The sequence below is a fragment of the Rissa tridactyla genome, chromosome 5 (assembly GCF_028500815.1).
Source record: "Rissa tridactyla isolate bRisTri1 chromosome 5, bRisTri1.patW.cur.20221130, whole genome shotgun sequence".
Taxonomy (NCBI): Eukaryota; Metazoa; Chordata; class Aves; order Charadriiformes; family Laridae; genus Rissa; species Rissa tridactyla.
Window position 1 is genome coordinate 58,891,689 of NC_071470.1, and position 21,727 is coordinate 58,913,415.

The 21,727-nt window shown below is 37.3% G+C and overlaps 1 long non-coding RNA gene across 1 annotated transcript in view; it reads left to right on the forward strand.

Annotated features, from left to right (window-relative positions):
• Positions 1-21,727, forward strand: part of LOC128910330 (uncharacterized) — a 148,837-nt gene that overhangs the window by 25,689 nt on the left and 101,421 nt on the right. The window contains exon 2 of the long non-coding RNA XR_008466689.1: positions 3,855-3,959. This is a non-coding gene — a long non-coding RNA (uncharacterized LOC128910330). The remainder of the gene's footprint in view (positions 1-3,854; positions 3,960-21,727) is intronic.

Sequence of the window (21,727 nt, forward strand, 5' to 3'; positions counted from 1 at the left end):
GTCCTCATATATAGACCGTTTGATACTGCAGAGTAAACTGATGCCAAATTGGAAATGAGGCCCCAAACTTGTGTACCAACATTTACATTCAGTAATAGGTGTTCAAAATACTTCATTGCAACATTCTCCTTAGCAAGCAAGCAAGGTATAAGCACGCAAACGGCGTGTGCAGTAAAATAGCCTCGCTAATATGTAAATCCTTTATCAGAGTTTCTGCTGAAGGTCTTTTCTGATTGCCTGCTAATATACCAGGGTAGGGTTTCAGTGATTAAACATCTGAAGAGAGGACTCCAGTTTTTATGGGGCTTTGTGCAGGTACTGGTGCTGCAATTCTCCTGATGGCTGGCTGCGCCCACAGAACTTCTGCAGCCTCTGTCCTCCCTTCAGCTCTTGGGGAGCCCTTTTGGTGGCATAAATGTGGGAGATGAATGTGAGACATCCTAGTATTACTCTCAGCTCAGATTAAGGAGGTTTACCAGGCAAAGCTGAGGCATGCCAAAACCTGCAAATCAGGACATTTGCTAAATTATGGACAGAATGAAATATAACAGAAGAGTGTAGTTAAGGCAAGGGCACAACTCTGCCTTCCATGCTCTGAGAAGTGGTGGTAGCACAGGCAAAATTGGGCAGGCGTGGGATGAGACAGTGCTTAATCTGATTAACTTCTTTTATCTGTCCCAATTAATTAAGCCACTGAGAATCAGGAAGGCTGCCTGCCCTCATCTTCTGCTTGCACCCTTTGCTCAGATGCACAGACATCTCCAGCTCGATCCTGCGGATCATCTGCGCTGCAGGGGGACAGATGAGGTGGAGAGAAGGGAGAATAGGAATTGAGCTGTTGCTTGGTGTAAGTGTGTCTGACAAAGTCCTGAGAAGCAGAAAACGGTTTTGGAAAGCTGGCAGAGCGGCAAGCTAAAGAGAGAGCTTCCTCTCCAAGCAGATCGTATGTAACAGAAGCTATTTGTGGCCTTGATTTTTAGAAGCTAAAAGCTGCTTGGAGTTGAACTCACATGGAAGCTGCTTACTGAAAAGCTGAAAGGCCTGGTCTGATCCTTTTGTTGCTTTATCAGGTTGTTCTGGGAAAACAATTGCCTAATATGTTATATGGAGATCAGCTTTGTCAGTGTTATGTTAACGCAGGTCTCTGGGCAGATAGCAGCTGAGGCAAAAATGTTGCATAGGAAAAGTTACCTCATAACAGAGTCCTACATAGTAAGTTTTGTAGTTAGATTTATATGCTGAGAAATCAAGTAATCACTGATGTTTCATGCAAGCGTCTCCAAAGCTTGGATTTAACTGGATCATATCAACTGGGGGAGAAGAAACAGAAACAGCTTTCTAAAGCTGGAAAAAACAGGACAGGACAGGAGTACAGTACAGGAAGAAATGATGTGTGATGCACATGGCATCTGATTTCAATATGATGACTTTTTCCGCCCTCTTTGAAAATGTATCTGGAGTATGCCATTTGTTTTAATGTCCATGGATTGCTTGATTATTAAATTAAACATGACCTCTCTGTTCCTATCAACTTAAGAAAAAACTGCTGCTTTTGTACCTTTATAGATGGTTTTGTCAAGTAGATTTATAACCCATTTATTCAAATAATTCTTATTATCTTCAAAAGTTATTCCAACAAGTCTGGCACCTTGCAGTAGCTTTGTACCTTTGCTGTAATTTAAGTGAAGAGTTTGAAGATGATTGTTTCTTTTCCTCACTCTGAGATACAATCTTTCTGTCCTTACCCCTATCTATTTCTCCCCTGGTATTTTGGCTGCCAGTTTTAGTTCCTTGGACAGCACTGTGGTCTTTGAAGTCAGAAGAGGAATGTATCTTTCCACATGATCAATAGGCATTTGGCCACCAAGTCTCCACAACACTATTTTTAAAAATAATTGCAAAAGTTTCCTCTGAGAGAGAGAGAGAGGAGAATAAATTCTTGAATGGCTAGGTATTCATCAGATGAGGCCGAGATAAGCTGATAAAATAGGGACACTGGATCAAAATGCTACAGCATTACATTTTTACGTTTTTACTTTATTTTTTTTTGCTAGATAAGTTAACACTTGGCCCACTTGTACTGTATATTTGAGATTTTTTCATTTTTACATATTCTTCCTTTTCTCAATTATTAATAACGAGTAGTGAAATGCCAACATCTCCCCTTACATTGTGGCCTTTTAAGACGAGTATTCCAGTTGAGACCAAGACACGGATCTTAAGCAGGTCTGTTTTGTCCAGGGGAACGCCATGGCTGTGACAGCCAAGGATCCATGGGCTCAGCTTGCCAGCCCAGGTCAAAGACTAATTGTCAAGAAGTTGTAGGGGGACTAAGAGGCAAATGCAAACAGGGAGGAGAGGAGAGGAAGCATGAGAAAAATGAAAAAGGGGCTCGTTTTAAAAAAATATCTAGTTTGCATGCGATTCAGAGTATAGGCAGAGCTGGCAGTGGAGGTCTGGCTGATGGACAAGTTAATAAAAAAATCTGGAAACATTGTGGCAGTGACTGTACATAGAAGGCAGTAAATAGGGAATGAGTTATATATGTCTGCTAAAAAATTACCACAATGGATAGCATTCTTTTCCTACTGTGAGTACAAGTGGTGATGCACTAAAAAATGCAGATTAATTATGACTGCAGTATATCCTTTCAGGGAAGGCTACAGATGGACAAATTTACTAGGGGGATGTATAATGCATCTATGATCTGCTTGAAAGCCAACAAGACTGTATGTACATCTAATAAAATATGTGTCTTCTCTTTATGAATAGCATTTATTTGGGAAAAAAAATGCATTAATCATAAACTACATTTTTCCCATTTTAGGTAATTCTCATTTCTTTCATTTAATGCAGGCTAGGGATATCACATCTTCATACTCTCGCAAATAAAAAAATAAACACTTTTCAGTGTAACTATTTTGTAGAAGTAAGAGTTCTAGTCATGAATTACTAAAAGGATGAATAAGACTAGAGTAAGGACTATCAAAATAAATAGCTATTTCTGGTGATGAGCAAGCAACAGGAATACCTGGGATAAGGGAATACAATAAGAACTATTATGGTAGTCTACCCAACAATGTAGATTATGCCTCTTAATTGGGTCTCCTTGCCAGCAGTCAGAGACCTGCAAATTAATGAGGCTATGCAACTGGACTGAGATCCTCCCCTAAATGTATAGAGTAGGAGATCCGAGTTTTAGCAAACAGCAAACATCAAATGGTTCAAAGTTTGATTTTAAAATGTGAAGGTGTGTTCATCCTTAGAAATCAGTCTTTTGTATGTCTAGTCCTTGCAGGGTTTGTATGAAAACCAGGAATGCTCAAGAACATGATTTTTCAGTATATTGAATTATACCAAATATACAGAGTTCAGAAATTGAAAGCAAGGCGAGCCCAACTGTTTTCAGGCTATGTCAGATGTGTTTGGAATTTGGGGGAAAGTTTTCAACCCATTAATTTTAATCCATGTCAATTTAATATATTTTGCTTACTCTCTGCATGTTGTTATTTTGTTAGTTGAACTCCCACTGTATTTTGATTTCATGCACACAATTGTACTGGGATATTTAGCTTTTAACTATTCGTGATAAAACAACTTCAGTTATTGATGTAAAAAGCTATGCATGCTCCCAAACAAAACCCATCAAAAGAAACAGTGAAAAATAAGAAAATCAAACCAAAACAAATGGCAAAGAAATTCAGGTCCCTGACAGTAGTTTTCTTGAGCCCTTATTGTTACTCCTGTATGAGAAACGTTCATCTAGAGGGAAGTCCTTAAGACAAATGCTGCCATCTAGAGAGAAACAGAAAGAAAGTGCACGATTTACTTAGTGATATGATTTTTATTTCCAGGGAGCCCCAGGAGAAGGTGGACAAGACTACACAGAATGGACTGCAGTGTCAGAGATGGGAGCCATCCGGTTGCCTTTCCAGCAGCTTTTGACTGAAAATAGTCAGGTAATTCCCACAGACATTGAGCAAAAAAAACAAAAACACCACTGAAAAAATCCTGACAAAGAGTTTTGAGTATGTATCAAAGATACTGAATGCCTCCTCTTAGCCAGTTAAAATTATTTCTTGATTGCACATTTTTTTCTTAGAAAAGCTTTTACTCTAAATTTATTTTTTTTTAAAAGGAAGACATGCAAAAGAAGCTTGCATCATTTGCTATCTATTGTTCATCTGCCTGTTTTTTTCATGTTGCAAAGCCTCTCTGTTTACTCTTCAGCTGGTTTTGAGAATTGGGATTGCAAAATTCAAATAGAATGACAAATACAAAGAAACCACTGAAAATACCTGAAAGACAAGAAAGAAAAGTGGGGATTTACCTTGTCTCAGTATGTTATGTGTGCAGCTATATAAACATCCCAGTGCGTTCAGAGGCTGAGCTATGCATGTTAAGCCTGAATGGCAAAAATTAATTCTTGTAGGTACTTTCAAAACTCTGCTAGCAGTAGCATTTCTCTGGGTATAATGAAGATGACTCATTATGAACTAGTGACTTAGAAGAGACTGCAAATAATGCTACGTATGCTCAACCTTGTTATGCCCATTTATTTCACTGAAATTATTTGTACAGAGTTACCATGAGTAATTCAGAGTTCCAGTTTTAAGTGTTCAAATCAATAAGCACAGTAGAAATAAGTTGGGATTAACACATCACAAGTGTACTTTTTCCATTTTATGTAGACAAGTACGTTTCAATGTCAGTGTGTAAAACAATGTAATGAGTTGGCAAGTTTAGTCTGTGGTAAATTTTTAATGACCAGTTTTCGTTAACATGGTGTGTTGTTAATGGCAAACTGTGTTGTTTTGGTAGTGATGTAGGTAGGCGGCATGTGAGAAGAAAAATAAGTCCTCTGAAGTGCCCAAATAACACTTGCAGCCTGACAGTTTAGAATAGTTTAGCTGCTTCTCCCTAACTGGTGTCCTGCAAGTGGAAGAGAATTATGGGAGAACCCTAATTTTTTCCAAGTATACGCATATTTGTTGAGAAGTGTGCTCACAGGGTGGATGAGTTTCTATTTTCATCTGAAAACTGTGAAGGGGCTGAAGGCTCTTCAAAGAACTACTAATAAACATTCCTGTATTTTATCTGCATTTATAATATATGTAATGCTAGCAGGTTCTCTGTGACTTAAAAATTTGCTGGGATTGACGCAAAGATGTTTCTCTTTATTTTTTATGTAAACTAAAAATGTAGAGATATTCAGAGCACTGTAATGAACTCAAAGAAAATAATTTTACAAAGCAATACTATTTTTAAATATTAGTTGATAAGTGGGACATTTTCCTAGCATTTGTAATGCATATTGGCATCAGTAATATTTTCCACCTGGAAACATTATATTGTTTCAGGGTATTATATTGATTATATTGTAAATTGCTCAAGTATAACCTATACACAACATGATGGAGTTAGAGGAAGGGTATTTCTGCCATACATCATAAAATATTCTGAAATCACAGAATAGATTCTTTTTTTCTCCACATTTCTTCCTGGACTCTTGATAATGATGTTTGTATCCAAAAGCCTAGATAGATTAAAATTACTGTTCCTTTGTTCTTTCAGTTATGATGGTAGCTGGGCTTTAAGCACCACACATGGTAATTATTGCAGCCCAAAAGCAGTACTTACTAGCCATTTTTATTTCATTGAGGAGGCTTCAAGCTTGAAGTTGTAATACAGGAAGCTCAAGCTATCCCTTTAACTACACAACAAATACAGTAAGTTTTTAAATGTATTTTCTCTCTGGCTGCCATAGAGGATTACAGAAATGAAATACACAATTCATAGTGATGCAAGGGCATGTTTTGAAGTCACAGTTCCATATGTTACACAAAAAAAAAAAATGAAAGAAAGAAAGAAAATCACAGATGCCTGAAAATGATGGGAAGATTGTGAGTTTCCACAAACACATGAAAACTTCCCAAAGGCTAATTCCCTGCTTTCAAAAAAATGCCCATGAGTGTCTTCTATTCTCTAGCATATGGTACGGCCTATAAAACACTTCAGCTTTCCAGAATGCCAGTGATGCAGATAGAACTCTGCATTCCTGCAGTGGGATATTTTTGCTCTTATTTAGGGTTATTTATTTAGTTTGCCAGATCCTCTTCTCACAGTTCTGTTCAGTATGGTCACTTGTTTATTATGACTGGGGAGGGTAGTGTCTTAGAAAAAAAAACACATGAACATAATAGTTAAGATAGATTAAGAATGGGTTTGAAGTAAACCAAACGTCAAATTATTTATAAGATTTTGAAAAATCAGGTGGGATTTTTCATCCTCCTCTTCATTTTTGGTTCTATGTGTCTGGACTTTATGCTTTTTCCAAGTATCACTGAACATAGTCATGAGATTTTTACAAAAGGATGATTATCCCAGCGCAACCTCATGTTGCAGTTACTAAAGTAGCAAGATTCAGAATTATAATCTGAATTCTTAAAAACAACAAATCCAGTGAGATTCCCAAACCATGGATTTAAATGGGAGTTTGGGGGGTTCTCAATTAACTGGTAAATTTGGCCATGAAATTCATGTTCTTCTAGGATTAGAAGCCCATCCTAAGGCATGTGCTTTTCTTGTTTTGGTTTGTTTTTTGTTTGTGCTGGATTTTTTTTAATTTGTGTCTCTTAGCACATTATTAAAATAGTTAGAATTGGATTTATTACTTTAGGGTGAAAATTCCCTGTGTTTTGCAATAGTAGCATTTTCTTTAGGGGCCAAGATGAGGATCATGCTGAAGTGGGAGGGAAGGAGCTGGACATGGAATTAGATTTGGATCTGTGAGCTAGTCCTAGTTGCACGTGGTAGAATTGTTCAAGGGAAGCTGCAATTCAGGATGGGCTTGTGAGACAAGAAAGAAATAGAGTTAATATGCATGTGCATCTATATTTTGCTGAAAACTGCACAATATATGCTACAAATACATTTTTTCTTTAATGCAAATACACGGAGACCAAAGGTGCATGGACTTTGAATGCCTGAGATTCATTCAGTTACAGGAAGGAAACTTGGTATCACAAGAAGTCAGTGGAAAATTTGCCACAGGTTCAGTGAACTGCAGCTTCATTATCCAGTGAGTTTTTCTCTTCCCATGGTTTTAAATGTATTTTAAAACAGCTTTCCCAACAAGCCAGTCTCACCTGGAATACAGTTTATGTAAAAACTTGCCAACTTGAAATGTTTTATTTCTGACATCTCTGTACTGTTGGTAGAGTGGAGATGGCCCTAGATTCAGTACAAATTCAGGAGTGAATTTGATTTAATTGAAGTTTTCCATAAATCGGGAGCTTGGAATTAAATTAATAGTAAATTCTGGTTTAGATAACCACAGATCAGTATAAAAAAACCCCATAATTTATTTTCTGAGGTACTCACTGGCCATATCTTTGCCTTTTAAGTGACCTTCGCTAGAAAAAACTGGAATATATGCAGTGCTAATAAACAGATATAGGCATGCACAAATGCACATATAGACAACGTGCAACTATCAAATGAGTCTGATATCATCAACATCAGTAAGTTTTCTCTCTTTACCTGTTCCAGAACAGTACGCTGAATGTAATGATAAGGTCTTCCGTTCTCTTCCTTTCTTTTCAAGTTAAAGGACAATTCATTCAGTTTATTCCTGCAATTGTCTGTTTAAATGTAGTAAATGTGGTTTCCTCTTACATTAGCAGTCCTAGGTTCTGATCCTCTTGAGGTTTTATTTTCATTCACTAGTATATTACAATGGTAATATCCTTCCTTTTTCTTTCCAATGAAGAAAACATGCTAGCCCAGGTCACATAAGCTTGGTCTCTTCATAAATATAAAACATTTAAAAACAGATGAAAGAAAACAGAAGATCCTTTTAACGGTGGTTTATAAATTGTTATTTTACAGGAATATACTTTTAGTAGTGATACAGTGTACTAAAGTGCCTTTCTTTGTGAATGTATTATAAAATACAACTCCACGCAAATTCAGTGTTACTAAAGAGCCGTGCAGTGCCACAAGAGCAGTGGTAGTTTGTAATCACTTTTGTGTACACAGTGTAACTGGACCATAATGTAAATTTGAAGATCTAAGTGACACGGCAGTGAGAACCGAATTATGACAGGATCTGGAATCTGTTGAAGACTGGAGATAAAGACACTTCATTTTGGAACAAACAATAAAAAATCCTGACTAGTTGGGACATTGATTTTATTTTGTCTAAAAGATGGCATCTCCAGGATATAAATTCCTAATGCTATTCCAAAGTGCTTGGTTCAATACTGACATACAGGGAAATCTTCCAAGAAATCAAGGCCAAGAACATCTATCTTATTAGACATAAGCATGCCTAGTTTTATAACCATTTTCAGTGACGTGCTTTGGGTCTACTTTTTCAGCTGTTTTGTTCTTTGTATATTGACCCTTTCTGTCTGTAATAGATTCTTTGGGGGTTTTATAATTTACACTATTGTGTAACATGATTATTCCACCCCATCAGATACTGATTATCACCAAGTGACCTACCACAAAGGTTTGTGATAGGAGTTCTCCACCTCTCTCAAGAAAATGTGACAAGAGGAATGAATTGTTGACAGGTTTCAAAAGACTCCTCAACTCTTCCTTCTGAAAAACAGATTAATCAGTAAAATTCAAAAGAATATTCTACTTTCTGCAAACCAACGGGTTTGTCTTGTGTGTTGAACTATGCCCCCAGTCACTCCTAAACCATTGTTGTTGCCCGACTTGATTGTCCAGTGACCTATGCTTGGCTTCTGTTTGTGCTGTCTGTGCTTAATGTTTGGTTTCCATCTATCATGATACTACCTTTCTCCTGAATGATAAACTCTGCATTTGGCTAATAGAAAGAGCTATAAAAATTAACCTAGTTAACTTTTATTAGCTTGCTTTGGTCAACTACAAACAGGGTGCGACAAGACGCACCCCTGACCTGAGCACCTTCATCATCAGCTTCTGGCATGTGACATGCCTGCCATATGCAGGATCGGTATAGCTGATCTCTAAATGCCATTTTCAAAAACATGTGCATTAGGCAGTCTTTCACTTGTAGTAAAACTTTACTTGGAAGTGGATGAGCTACAATTTCCATTGCGGACCTACAGACCTGCTACAAAGCAGATCACATAGTATAGCTATGGAAGCCACTGTAGCTTCCTATACAGCCTGGAAGGGTACTTTTACAAACCTGAACAAAAGAAATATTTCTCTTTGGACTTACTGTCCATTCTAGTCTGGAAGATAAATATTGGCATTCACACAGTAGGACTCATCTGACCCTATTCAGGTGTCTACATCTAAACGGGTAGCTGCTGGCAGTCTGTATGCTCAGAGGAAAGTAACCCATGCAGGCCATCTCAGTCTGAAACAGCTGTTGAAATACATCAGATGAGTAACATGTGACAATTGTCTTATAACTCTTTACAAGCCATACGGAGGAAATAGGTAGTCTACTGGGACTCCTATCACCAGGGTGGACATCTTAAGTTGGGTGAGCTGGATCCCATTCATTACACCTTTGTTAGGCCTATTAATACAGTACGGCCTAAATTAGGACTATTAATACATCCCTCAAGCTATGTGGCCACAGTGAAAATACCTCTTGAGTCTGCTGCATTTTTAACTTTAATCAAATAAGGCTGCATTTTTTCAGAACATATACCGTTATGTTTTGTTTTATTCTTTTCCAGATACGGTCACCATATTTTTTAAATATGTAAATTAAAAGTGCTTTCAGCTTCCACTAAATATGGTCCTGATATATTAAAACATGTAAATTAGCAGTGCTTTCAGGTTCCTGTAAATTTGCAAAGCAGGACTGGTATGCAAAGAACAGTCTGTGATCTGTGGATCATTAAACTACCTTCAAATACCTTAACTTAATCTCTGGGCAGTAAAACCTAATCTCAGGATCTGGCCTTTGACAGCCACTGTTTCTCATGCTTCAGAATAAGATTTCCCTTCAATTTATAGGTTAAATCCTTGCTACAGATACTCTCTGCTGACAACTGAATTAAGGGAATCACTAGAGGCAGGAAACCTATTTTGCCAAAATGCAGACAAACTGCCAGTCCCTTCTTACTCAGTTCTTTTGGAGACAAGACTCCCATTGCTGGGGAAAAAAAAAAAGTATGTTGCCTAAATATTGTATTTCAGGATTTTGTCCTGGATTGTTCTAATATTTGCAAGTATAAATTTAGAGATGGATACATCTGGATCTAAAGAGTGAGAAACAAAAGCACGACTTAAGTTTGTCAGGTGGTAGAAAATGCTGAATCTCATTAAAGACATTTCAGTATGACACCTGCAAAAGCAGACAGTTTTTTTCTTCTAAAAGCATCTAAAATGATGAATTTAAGCAATTAGAAAAACAATCTCAGCATAAAAAGTAGTTAATGCATCAGTGGAAATAAATTCATAGCATGTTAATAGAGAAAAAATAATAAGCTGGATTTAAGTGAGAGGTTTTTGCAGTTTTCAGAAGTTCTAGGAGATTGATTTAAAAATTATTTTAAAATAAATTTTAAAAGTGCTGTAACTATTAATCTTGTCCAGGTGAATGGATATTAGGTAACTTTAAATTAACAGTGATTTTTATCTACTGCAGTTTTCCTAGACATTTTGCTATGCTGTTCTTCAGGGAACTAATGTGTAACTCTGCAAACATACATTGCTCAGTGAAATCATGGAGCTAGCGTGTTAAACAGCAAAGCCTATTTTAACCTGTCTCAGAAATAAAAAGTAGCCCATTTTTTTCTCCTCTGTTAAACCAACAAACATATGTAATTCTCAGGATTTTATATAAAGTGGAGGCTTCAATTACAAAATGAGCATACGCATGTGCAAAATTGGTTTGGAGTTTTCTAAGGCTTTGTCTCAATGTCCTGGCATTGATGCACAAAGAAACTCACTTTTCTCACTGAATAACTCTTTTCTCCCAATCCCCCCTCTTCCCCCAGCATTGCTAAATGTGTCTGTAGTTTGATGGCATCTTTCCAGAGAGCGATGAACAGGTCAGATCAGCAACCAACTTTTTATCCATTGACATACAGACTGACTGATGGAAACTTCTAACAACCTTAAGACTTTAAGCCTCGGTACAAGAGTTTACATCAGACCCTTCACAGAAGGGGAAAGCCATTTAATCCCAGAAACTGTTAAAACTTCCCACAAGACAAAATAAACTACCGTGGGTATAGGGTTTGTGTATTCTATTTATTATTTCTCAACAATTCAGTATGAAAGATAATAAACTTAGATCTCTGTGTGTTGTTTCTATTTAATCTTGCATTGGTACTTGAGTGATCTGCTTCAGATGGCAAGACCTTTATTCTCTGCCAGTCATAGCTTTTGCTGTGAGTGCCTTCACTTGTCAGGTAGTGTTGGGAATCTTGCTCCCTCATTTCATTGCAAAAGGATGATTTTTAAAACTTGAGTGATTCTGTGTTACAAGTTCAATTTCCAGGTATCACTTAGTGCTAAAATAATTTCAGAGCGTATTTCCTGTATTATTACCTTACTATCAGTTCCAGTATGAGATTTCAAATCACCATGTATTCAGCGGAATAATTTTACAGTACAGAAAATTTACATAAATCTAAGAAGCCTAAGTGCAAACCTACTTGGGCAGCACCTATTGCCTGTCTCTAGTAAGAGATGCAAAAATTATCTTGCATTCAGCTCACCAATCAGCAGCCGCAGCCACACTGCTGCCAGCTTACGGTTGGACCCTGCCTAAAACGGAGATGATTTTCTTCCGAAAACAAGAAGGGTTTTCAATACTTTTTGTATAGTGTGTAGCTCCAGGGATTAGACGACAGTAATTTCCTGCAGAGAACAGCCATTAACCCAGGACTGTAACTTTTGCTAAAAATTTCATTAGAAAATGGTGACATACTGTTGGGGAGTTAATCAGTAAATTCAGATTGTTCAGACATTTTTAAAGGCAACAAACATACAAACTACTGAAACTTTTCAAATTCTTTATTAAAACATGCAATTTTGTATATTAGTCATCCACATGTTCAAAAATGACAAAGCACCAAACCCTCTGCACATTATTTGCATTAGTTCGCAGTTTAATATGTAGTCATATGTCATCATTTGGAATCTAAGCAGGCATACATCATCATTTGAAGACCAATTTAACAGAACTATCCAACTCCTGACATCTTAATTCTCACTCTAAAGAAATAAAAATATGTCTTAGATAAAGAACTTGCTGTCCATTTTTAAAGCTTTTTGTTTGTTCATTTTCACTCAGCCTAGGCCTCATTTACCACAGGATTTGTGCGGGATCCTTCTGGAGTGCCTCAGAGTTGTTAAGTGACAATCTAAAAGCCGATTTAGGATTAGCTAGCTTAACCAGGTGAACTGAGGGTTTCACTTTGATTGGGTAGAAAAGCCGTAGCTGTGCTTGGAAGTCCATATTGTGATACTGAAGGGCTTTATCAACATCCTGAGAGGAGTGCATTCAGAATAGGTGATGATGCGAATCTCACTAATCAGTGAAGGATTATCTGAGGCTCAAAGCTATACTGCTTCTAATTCCTTCTTCATGACGCTGTTCATGCACTGCAAAAGGATCTAGTGCAACACCAGAAGTATAAATATTAGATGAGACTCTTCAGTATCTTAATTAGCACTTTCTAAGGGAGCAGTTCTTGAACAGTCAGGGGTAATCAGATGCTTTAAAAAAAAACAGACATCAGAAGCACAGCAGAAATCTCTGATGGTTTCAAATGTACAGTGACTGACAGCATGTCGTAGACAACATTTATCACTTTGTAATTTTAAAAACAGTGCCAGTATCAATGATGATGCCAAATTATTGACAAGATTTCGTATTCCTAGTCACACCATTACTGTGTTGAAGACAGTGATTCTGTCCTTTCCTCAAAATGAAATATGTGAAATTCTCCATTGCCAGACTGCTCCTATATGGGTTGAGAGCATGCTCATGCCCTGCACAGTCATTTAAAATCGTTTTCCCAATACACATTTGTTCAGCAGAAAGGTAAAAAAAAAGGAGGAAATTAATGAAACACGGAATACAAGTTTTTTTTTGGTTGGTTGGGGTTTTTTTGTTGTGTTGGGTTTTTTTCCCCCAATGCATTTAGCAGAGGGTAGCAAGCTATGAAACATGGGACTAATAGCAAAACAAAACTACCCATTTCCTACCACAAGTTTGTCAAAATCTTATGCTCGCCCTTGATAGTAAATGGCAAAAGTTATATATGTATTTTAATGGAGTCTATATTGTTAAAACAAGAGCTTCCCTAGTTTGCTTCACTACACACATTGTCAAAATGACAGAACAAGATATCTTTAATTCCTAACATCCAATTAGGTTCAGTATCTACAAGACCACCAACAGAGCAAGGGATAGCTTCCCAGCACTTCTTGTAGTGTTTTATATTCTTCAGTCTCCTTTCCTTCTTACCATCCTCATTTTAGTCTTCTGGCCTTCAAGAAAAGTATTTACAAGTCATTGACAGCTCTTAAAATATGTCATTAGACCCTCCACCCCCACCACCCCACCCCTATAATTTTAAGATATAGGGGAAAAATGAACTGTGAATAAAACCCCAGATTTGAGGAACCCGAGCCACTAAAGAAACACAAATGTTGGTTCTCATTTTGAAGTATAGGATCATTCATGGAATAACTCCATGTATTAAAAATCTTTAGATTTCAGGTTTTTCGTATTACACATTTTTAGATGAGTTCACTTTTTACGTAAATGAAGCTTAATAAAAAATCGATTTTGTGATTTTACCAGAAAAGTGTCATTACTCATTATCAGAAACATCTATTTAAAGTTCAGAGAAGGTAAAAATAAAAACTGTCTCTCTTAAAGGGCAGGGTTAATTTAAGATCAAATTGTATCGCTGTATTTAAGATTTTGTTCCTATAGGTATACTTCTGCTCATCATGTAAAGTACATAGTTTCAATTCGGCTTGCAATATTTTTATGCAAGGTAGTAGTATAAACATCTTAGAAACCAGACATTACAAACACAAGTAATGTATTTCATTTTAATACTGTTTTCAAAACCAGATAGCAGTGTTTTTTCTCCTGCTTTCTATGATAGCAAGAAAACATACATCCAGGTAGACTTCAGATATTGTGTCAGAGGGCTTCCATTTCTATCACTCCTTAATGATGAATGAGGTGGTTCTTCTAAACAAATAAGCACTTCAGAGAGCTACCCTTGACAGGGCTGTTAATCCTGGGAGTCTGCCTTATCACCATAGAATTCAAGGGCTGAAGTTGTACAGTATCCCTGTACTGCCTGTCTCTTACGCTGCCGCTCTGGCTGAAAGTTGGGAGGGAACTATTTCACATCTTGCATGTAAAGCCATGCTCAGTGCTTCTGTTCTGGTGTGCTCACAGATAGAGGGGCTTATCATCTTAGTAGGCACTGGTCCTCTTAATATCTGACTGAATTTCTCATTCAGATGGGTATGTTCTAATCGGCCTGCTTTCAGTGGTGTATTGTTTCCTTTGCAGTCTTTCTTCAGTGAATGAATTTTGGAATATAATACAAAGCTTACCCTGAACATTACAGAATGTTAAGGCAAGTCAGATCACACACTCTTGTCACAAATAAATTAAATATATGGCCATTAAGCACAGTAGGGGACTGCACAAAATGGCAATTTTTAAGTAACGCAATAAATCTTTGTCTTATGATTTTGCACCTGTTGTGCTTAGTATTACCATTAAAACTATAAAGCCTTTAAAAAGCAACAGGTAATGGTGTTATTCTAGTGATTAAGGGGAGAATCTGGACCCATTTTCATATGATTGAAAACTGTTCTCAAGCATCCTTCCAAATGTCTTTCACCCTTTCTCTCCACCAGGGAGATTCCTAAATCCCTTCCACACCACCTGCCACAGAAATTTGGAACGTCACCAGGATCATCTGAAAATACCAAGTGCATATTTTTTTATCTTTGTCAGTTTCCTTATCCTTTAGAAGGTTTACAACAGGCATGTGACTTAAGCTTTGAAAGTCAAAGCATAATGTGTTTTCAGTTTATAAATTATAAAATATTCAAAAGCACAGACCAACTTTAAGGAATTGGTTACACAGCTTGATATCTAGAGCTGTTTGTTCCTTTTATCTCTGTTATTTTCCCCTCCCACCCTCTCCCTTCTTTTCTTCTTAAGGATAAAATGCAAAGAAAATGTAAATTTTGATGCCTTGGGCCTTAGAAAGATAGGAAGGAAAAAGATAATGCCAAAAAATAAATAAGGGAGATGGGGTGAATAGAGGGTCTCTTTTGATGTGACACCAGTAGTTCCATTCACTCTTTCATTCCTTGTCCATCAGAAAGATTCCTAATGCGAAGTATTAGCTTTGTAAAGGCTTTTCTGAACACTAGGAACAAAACCAGGCATTTATACTATACTAACTTCCATTCTAGGCTCTCAAAACTCAGCAGAAATATTAATTGTCATCCATGCCACGCGAGATAGATATTTTAACACCCATTTCACAGATAGGATACTGTGAGGTGCAAATGGTTAAGAAGCCCAAGGAAGCAGGAGAGAGGATTTTCCAGGAGTACTGAACAGAAAATGAATGTTTGGGCCTGATCTTCAGAAGCTGTTTTCTTTAGGGGCAGGGAAAGCCCTGCACTCATAGCTGATAGAAAATACGCATACCATCACCCTCGGCTGCCTACACTGAAAAAGACAAATCCTGTTAGATGTAAAAGGTGAAATCCTCACTGAAGTGATGAGTAACTCCCTGACTTAAGCAGAGCTGAGCTTTTCTTTATGTGCTTATTTCTGCTTACTACATAGTTTGTCAAAGTAAAAAAGCAGACTTAGGTTGTAGTTTATTTTCATGGGTTTGATAGTGGCAAAGCCACTATGAAAAGTTCTCCGTCCTTCTCTACTCTAGCTCATAATCCTGCATCACAGTCTGTGCCCTCCTCAGCTGTGCTGAGGTGACTGTCTGGAGAGCCAGGCTATAAACCAGGCCACTGAAATCACCCTGATTATGCTTTAAATCCTTAGGGTTTTTTAGGTGAGATGAGGGGACAGGAAGATTTAGTTGGGAGTGTTTTGTTTTTTCTAAACCTAAATAATTTTACTGATCTGGATTATAGCAGACTCATCAGACAGTTGCAGCAAGTGTTAGAGATGGGGGTAAACTGAGCTGGAGTGGTATTGCTGCCTGGGGAAATGTGTTTTAAAATGCCTTGAAAATCAAAAGCGTTTGGTTGGTGTTGTACTGCCAGTCTCCAATGAGCCCATGTATTTGTACAAGCGCAAGGAAAGCTTGCTGCTGGTTCAGGTGTGAAAACTTCCCTTAGAAGACTTTGTTAATACAATTTTTTTGAATTGGGTAATGGCATAAAGGTGTCAGCTTTTAGAATTTTCTCTATACTGCTGTCAATGACAAAAAGTCATGCAAAGAACCAGGCATTTAAGAGACTCCTCCATAAACCCTTGTGCAATAGGGGACATGTTACTTCTTTCTCGTTTTGAAGAAAGGTGACCCGCAGTTTTGAGTGTACGATAATACTAAACCTTGTTTTCTGTGTTGTATCTCAGCTGGCTTTATAACCCTTTATCTTTTAGCTAAGCAAATGCTTGAATATTTGCCATATCCCTGACGTGATGTTTCTAAAAGCTATAAATCAAAAGAAAAACTGCAAATTAGACTCAAAGTAGTTTTTGCTGATGAGAATTCTATTTGCTTTCAATAGATATGTACCAATAGAGAGGCAAATACACCTCTCTTAATTACTCTTATTTTGTCTTCATGTGTCTATTGATTAGGACATTTATCTAAAGAATAAGCAACAGCATCTTGGACAGTGTTATCAAATGTGATGTAATCATGGCATACAGAGATTTAGTTGTGTTTTCCTAACTTTGTTATCTAGAGAACCACATCATTTTCTGTTACATTTTAGTCTTAACTCTGCAGTAATTAACATTCTTTATTTTATAATAGGTTAGATGTAACCTATTTTGGTCTATTTAGCTCTTATATGTAATTGATTGAGGCAAATGACGCTACTTAACTGTCATTTAGTTATTTTGAACCTGTGGGAAAGCATTACATTGACTGAATTTTATTATAGGATGAGTATATAAAATTGATTTTTAGTGATACGAGGTTCATGCTCTCCATGTAGCACTTTTTATTATAAATGCCTGTTAGTGCTGGTTTACATTTGTTTCCATCAACCAGGCAGAAAATGCATTCTTTTTCTCTTTTGTATTTTACAATCCCCAAGGTTTGACCTGTAGTTAGAGTAGGCAGAATGCTAAACTGTCGCGTGTCTGGTCTTTGAAAGCCCCAGGGTCTGCTACAGCTCCTATTGAAATTGCTGGGAGTTTTGCCATAGATTTCAATAGGACTGGGAGGAGAGCCTATGTTTATTGTTAACTGAGATATACTGAAGCTCTGTTCACAGTGAATTAGAACGATGGGTCTGAATTGTTTCAGAGGTTTACTATGTGCAGGCTGCAATTCCAGAGAACCTCTGTTTACAGGAGGAAAAAAAATCTGCATTCCTCATACAGTCAGAATTTCCACTGAAGTCGATGAAATCTTTGCCTGGGTAAGGATAAACACTAGCAACGAAAGTAAATGATTTAGTGAAAAACAAGCACACTACTGAAGTGGCTGTTGGCCGTGTTCCTGTATTTTCTGTCATTTAGATTGGAAGAGTTATCCAATACTAGTCGGTTTTGGTTAGTTATGTCCACTTACTGATGGTCACTTTACAGTGACTACACACGGCTGCCTTTCTTACAAGGAGTGCTTATGTGAAAAGGAAGAGCAGAAGTTGTTTAACTGGATTCTCAGACAAATTCTGGTTTATTCAAAAGATGCCGTTACGCGCTTGCATGCCATCTTGTTGCTTTCTGCTGAGAACCTGGTGGTTGTGCAAGACCCAAAACGTACTTGCAAATTTGTGTATGCCAGGGATCCAAGCTTCTGAACAGTGAGGACTTCAGGGAATTTTTTTTCCCCTTGAACACCCAAGCTAAGTCAGCCATACTCTGGTCCCAAGCATTTCTCATGTGTAAACATCCTGAGTACTGCTAAACTGGGCTGCCACAAATTGCCACTGAAAATTTGAGGATTTGTGAGCAATTTTCTACTGAAACAGAAAATAATAGGTGCCTTAAATGCAGAGTAGAATTAGAGGTAAATCTGTCTTCCCTGCTAACTCTAAATCTTCAGAGGAAGTATAATATCTCAATTTACCCCATCTATGTATGCAATAGAGTTTTGAGTACCTTCTTGGTCAGGAGCTTAGCAGCCGTGATCCCTCTATGTCTTCACCCTGCAATGGGATCCAGTCAAATTCTGCAGCAATAGTGGTACAGTAGGGATCTCTACAGGAGGTGAGGAGTGGGGTGGAATTACTCCCATGTGTTTCAGACTGTTTCTCAAGCTTACTGGTCTGATGTAAGAGAAATTATGTTCCTAAAATACATGTTAACCCTGGGTTTGAAGGCAAAAGAAAGTGCTTAGAATTCTCAGAGAAGAGCTGTTTAAAAAAAAAAACAAAACACCAAACCGAAAAAGTGATTTCAAATTGGAGATGATATACTGCATACTGAGAATAAGAGATGCTAAGAAAACAAAAGATTTAATTTGAAATACATTAATTTTTCCACAGTCTGCATTATTCTCTGTCAAATATACTGGGAACACAAATCTGCATCTGCATTGATTGGATGAATTTCAAAGACCTTTTACCTGCTCTCTGTTTGTGTTGCCTCATATCTTTATGACATGGAATGAACTGCTTGGCGCCACGTTGCTGTTATCCATTAACCATTCCTGTTTTCCTAATCATCTTGGACTCCATCTTTCTCTGTCCTATCTGTTATTGTCTTCTGCAAAGAGATGTGATGTTCCTGTAGCCTGTTCTGGTTTGCATGACATGATTTGTGTTTCTGCCTACAAGGGTTTCTCTACTGAACCCTGTACATTATCTTCCCCCAGCCCCCCTTCCTCTGTAACCAGGAGAAGAGGGTCATACATCTGTAAAATGACAGCACTTATGAAAGATGGGAGTTTGGTACACATGGCTCTCATCAGACACAGACTCATCTTCCATGCCACAGACACTACTTGTTTCCTTGCAATGCAGACTGTAGCTGGAAACACAGGAAACACCTAATAAATTGCTTGACCTATCAAATTAACAAGTCATCAAGAAACTATTTTGGTAATCAATGAGCAAAGCAGAATTGTTTGCTTTCTGGCAGAGCAAGAAGAATGCATGGAGACGGAGTAATTTCTTTTCTTCATCTCTCTTCAATAAACAGCATTTAATCGGATTGTAGGTTTGCTGCAATACAGGGAAAAATGTGAAGAATCTATTTTTAGAATTAGAAGAACTCTTAGTACTGGAGGCATGCACTGGCCTAAGTTTATGGCTCAGTACAGAACTCAAAGAAACTCAGATACACTCTCATATATGAGACCATAATTATGTCATCACTATTTCTGGTGAAGGCGAGTTTAGTGCCGATTATAATAAATACATAACAGAAATTAAATTTTCTGGTTTTAAGCGTGGTACGAGTTGAAGTAAGTCTCGGTGTAGTCCCTGCTCCTGCAGCCTAGCAGAGAAACTGCAAAGTGTAACATTTTCAGCCGTCATCTAAAGCACCTAATTAAAATGAGTAATAAACAATAAATGAAGAAGCAGACATTTTCTTCTTCTGTCTGATGTGGCCTGAGATACAGAAGTAGGCTGGCTTTTACTTCTGGTTAGAAAAGGTAGATTCACTTGGAGCTGTTGAAAATTAAGTCATGGTGGTGGTTGTGAAGGCAACTGCCAAGGATAGTTGGAGCATATACTCCCTGGTACACCTAGTGCAGCGAAGAGCTGTTCCTGTGGAGTGAGAACAGCATATAAAAACACAAGACAGACTGGAAACTTGTGATTGTTTAGGTTATACCTGCAACCACCAAGGATGTTATGCCCAGTGAAGCTTGTATAAACAGCAAGATGCCAAAGCAGGTGTCATTTTTGTTTTGAGCTTAATAGTAGACATCTGCATGAGTGCTCTGTCAAATTGTGGTCTCAAAAATAATTAAATTATTTGGAAATTTATAGAATGCCAGTAATCTTCCTACCACTGTGCAGTCCTCTTGCCTTTGTTGGGCATTTCTGTGGTGCAGAACTTAATGCACCACAGGATTTAATAGCAGGGTTTTTTAGCAGTTTTTTTAGCAGTTTTTTAATAGCAGAAGGTTTTAATAGCAGACCTTTAGCAAGTCTCCAGCACATTTTTAGAGAGGCCCCTGGAAGATTATACATCATTCCAACTGATCATTTACTTCAAGCATAATTTGGTTTTCTTTATTAAATGGAAAGTCACAAAGTTGAAATCCTAATGGTATGGAATACAGCTCTCTAGATTATCAGGGTATTGTCTAGGAATATAATTTTCCCTCCATTGCCCTTCTGACAATGAGAGAATGGAAAGATTGCTATTGAGGAGTAAATGGGATAATGCAGGAATCCTTCTGAAAAAATTATAAATACATGTTGTTGTAGAAATTTGCGACGTGCCGGTTGCAAATTCTTATTTATTAAAAAAAAGTTTGCTTTGAAATTATGTGTACTTTTTTCTATCTAAACTCAGTTCCATGTCTGTAGTCCCAGTTCAGTAAGATGTTTAAGCATTTGGATTCAGTAACCTTTATTACGTTTTAAATCTAGTTTAAATAATTGTGGGGAAGTTTTGTTGTTATGATGTGGTGAAGGGATGAGGGGTGGACTATGTGTAAATTGTCCACCTCTGTCCATGTTGTGATGATGTTATTTTGACTTTGGTGTGCAGGATTCTTTTTGTCAATGTAAGTGAAGTGTGAAGACTGTGTGATGAATGTATATTAATGATAATACTTATGCATACACGTAAGTACTTTCTTCATGCCAAAACCAGATTATAGGGTCCCTCTCCCGCTGTCTTTATGTAGGCTGTGGTCAAACAGAAGAAATTACACCTTATGGCGTTATTGTAATAATTAAAATTGGTCAAAATTAGGATTGTGAAACTTGGCACTAAGTTCCAGATGGGATAAAATGGGTTACACGGATGCTCGTTCACAGCTGTCTAAAACTAGAAGTACACCAGAGTCAGTGACTCATGGCCTCATCCCACGTGCTGAGCAATGTTTCCAATACGTGTTTTCCCCATTAATGTAAATTCTAGATTAGAATACTCATTATTTACCAGTACTTCTGCCTTTTCTTTAGATTTAAAGTGTGAGAATTTAAAGCAAAATGCTTAAAAAGAAAATACAACACCCCCCCCATGTCATCCTCAAGACAAATGTTTAGTATATCAGAAATTAGCCATGATGTGTATTGCAGTAGCGTAAACTTGGATTTAATCAGGGAGAACTTAAAAATTGTGCTGTTGCAGGACACGCAAAGAGACAAATTAAAATTTCTGGGTATTAAGCAATGAATTATTTACTTTTTAAGAGGAATGAGTGGTGAATAAAAAACTAATTAGCTAGGTATAGCATTTAATTAACTTTTCAAATAAGAACAGTTTTTGTGAGTAAGCATTGAGTTGTGATAAGTAAGTTTCTATAACTAGAAATTGTATGTGATATACATCAAGATATAAGAAAGGACACTAATTACTGGAATATTTGTTGAAGGCAGCATACCGTCATGTAAGATGAATCAATACAGTTTTAAAGTGCATCACAGA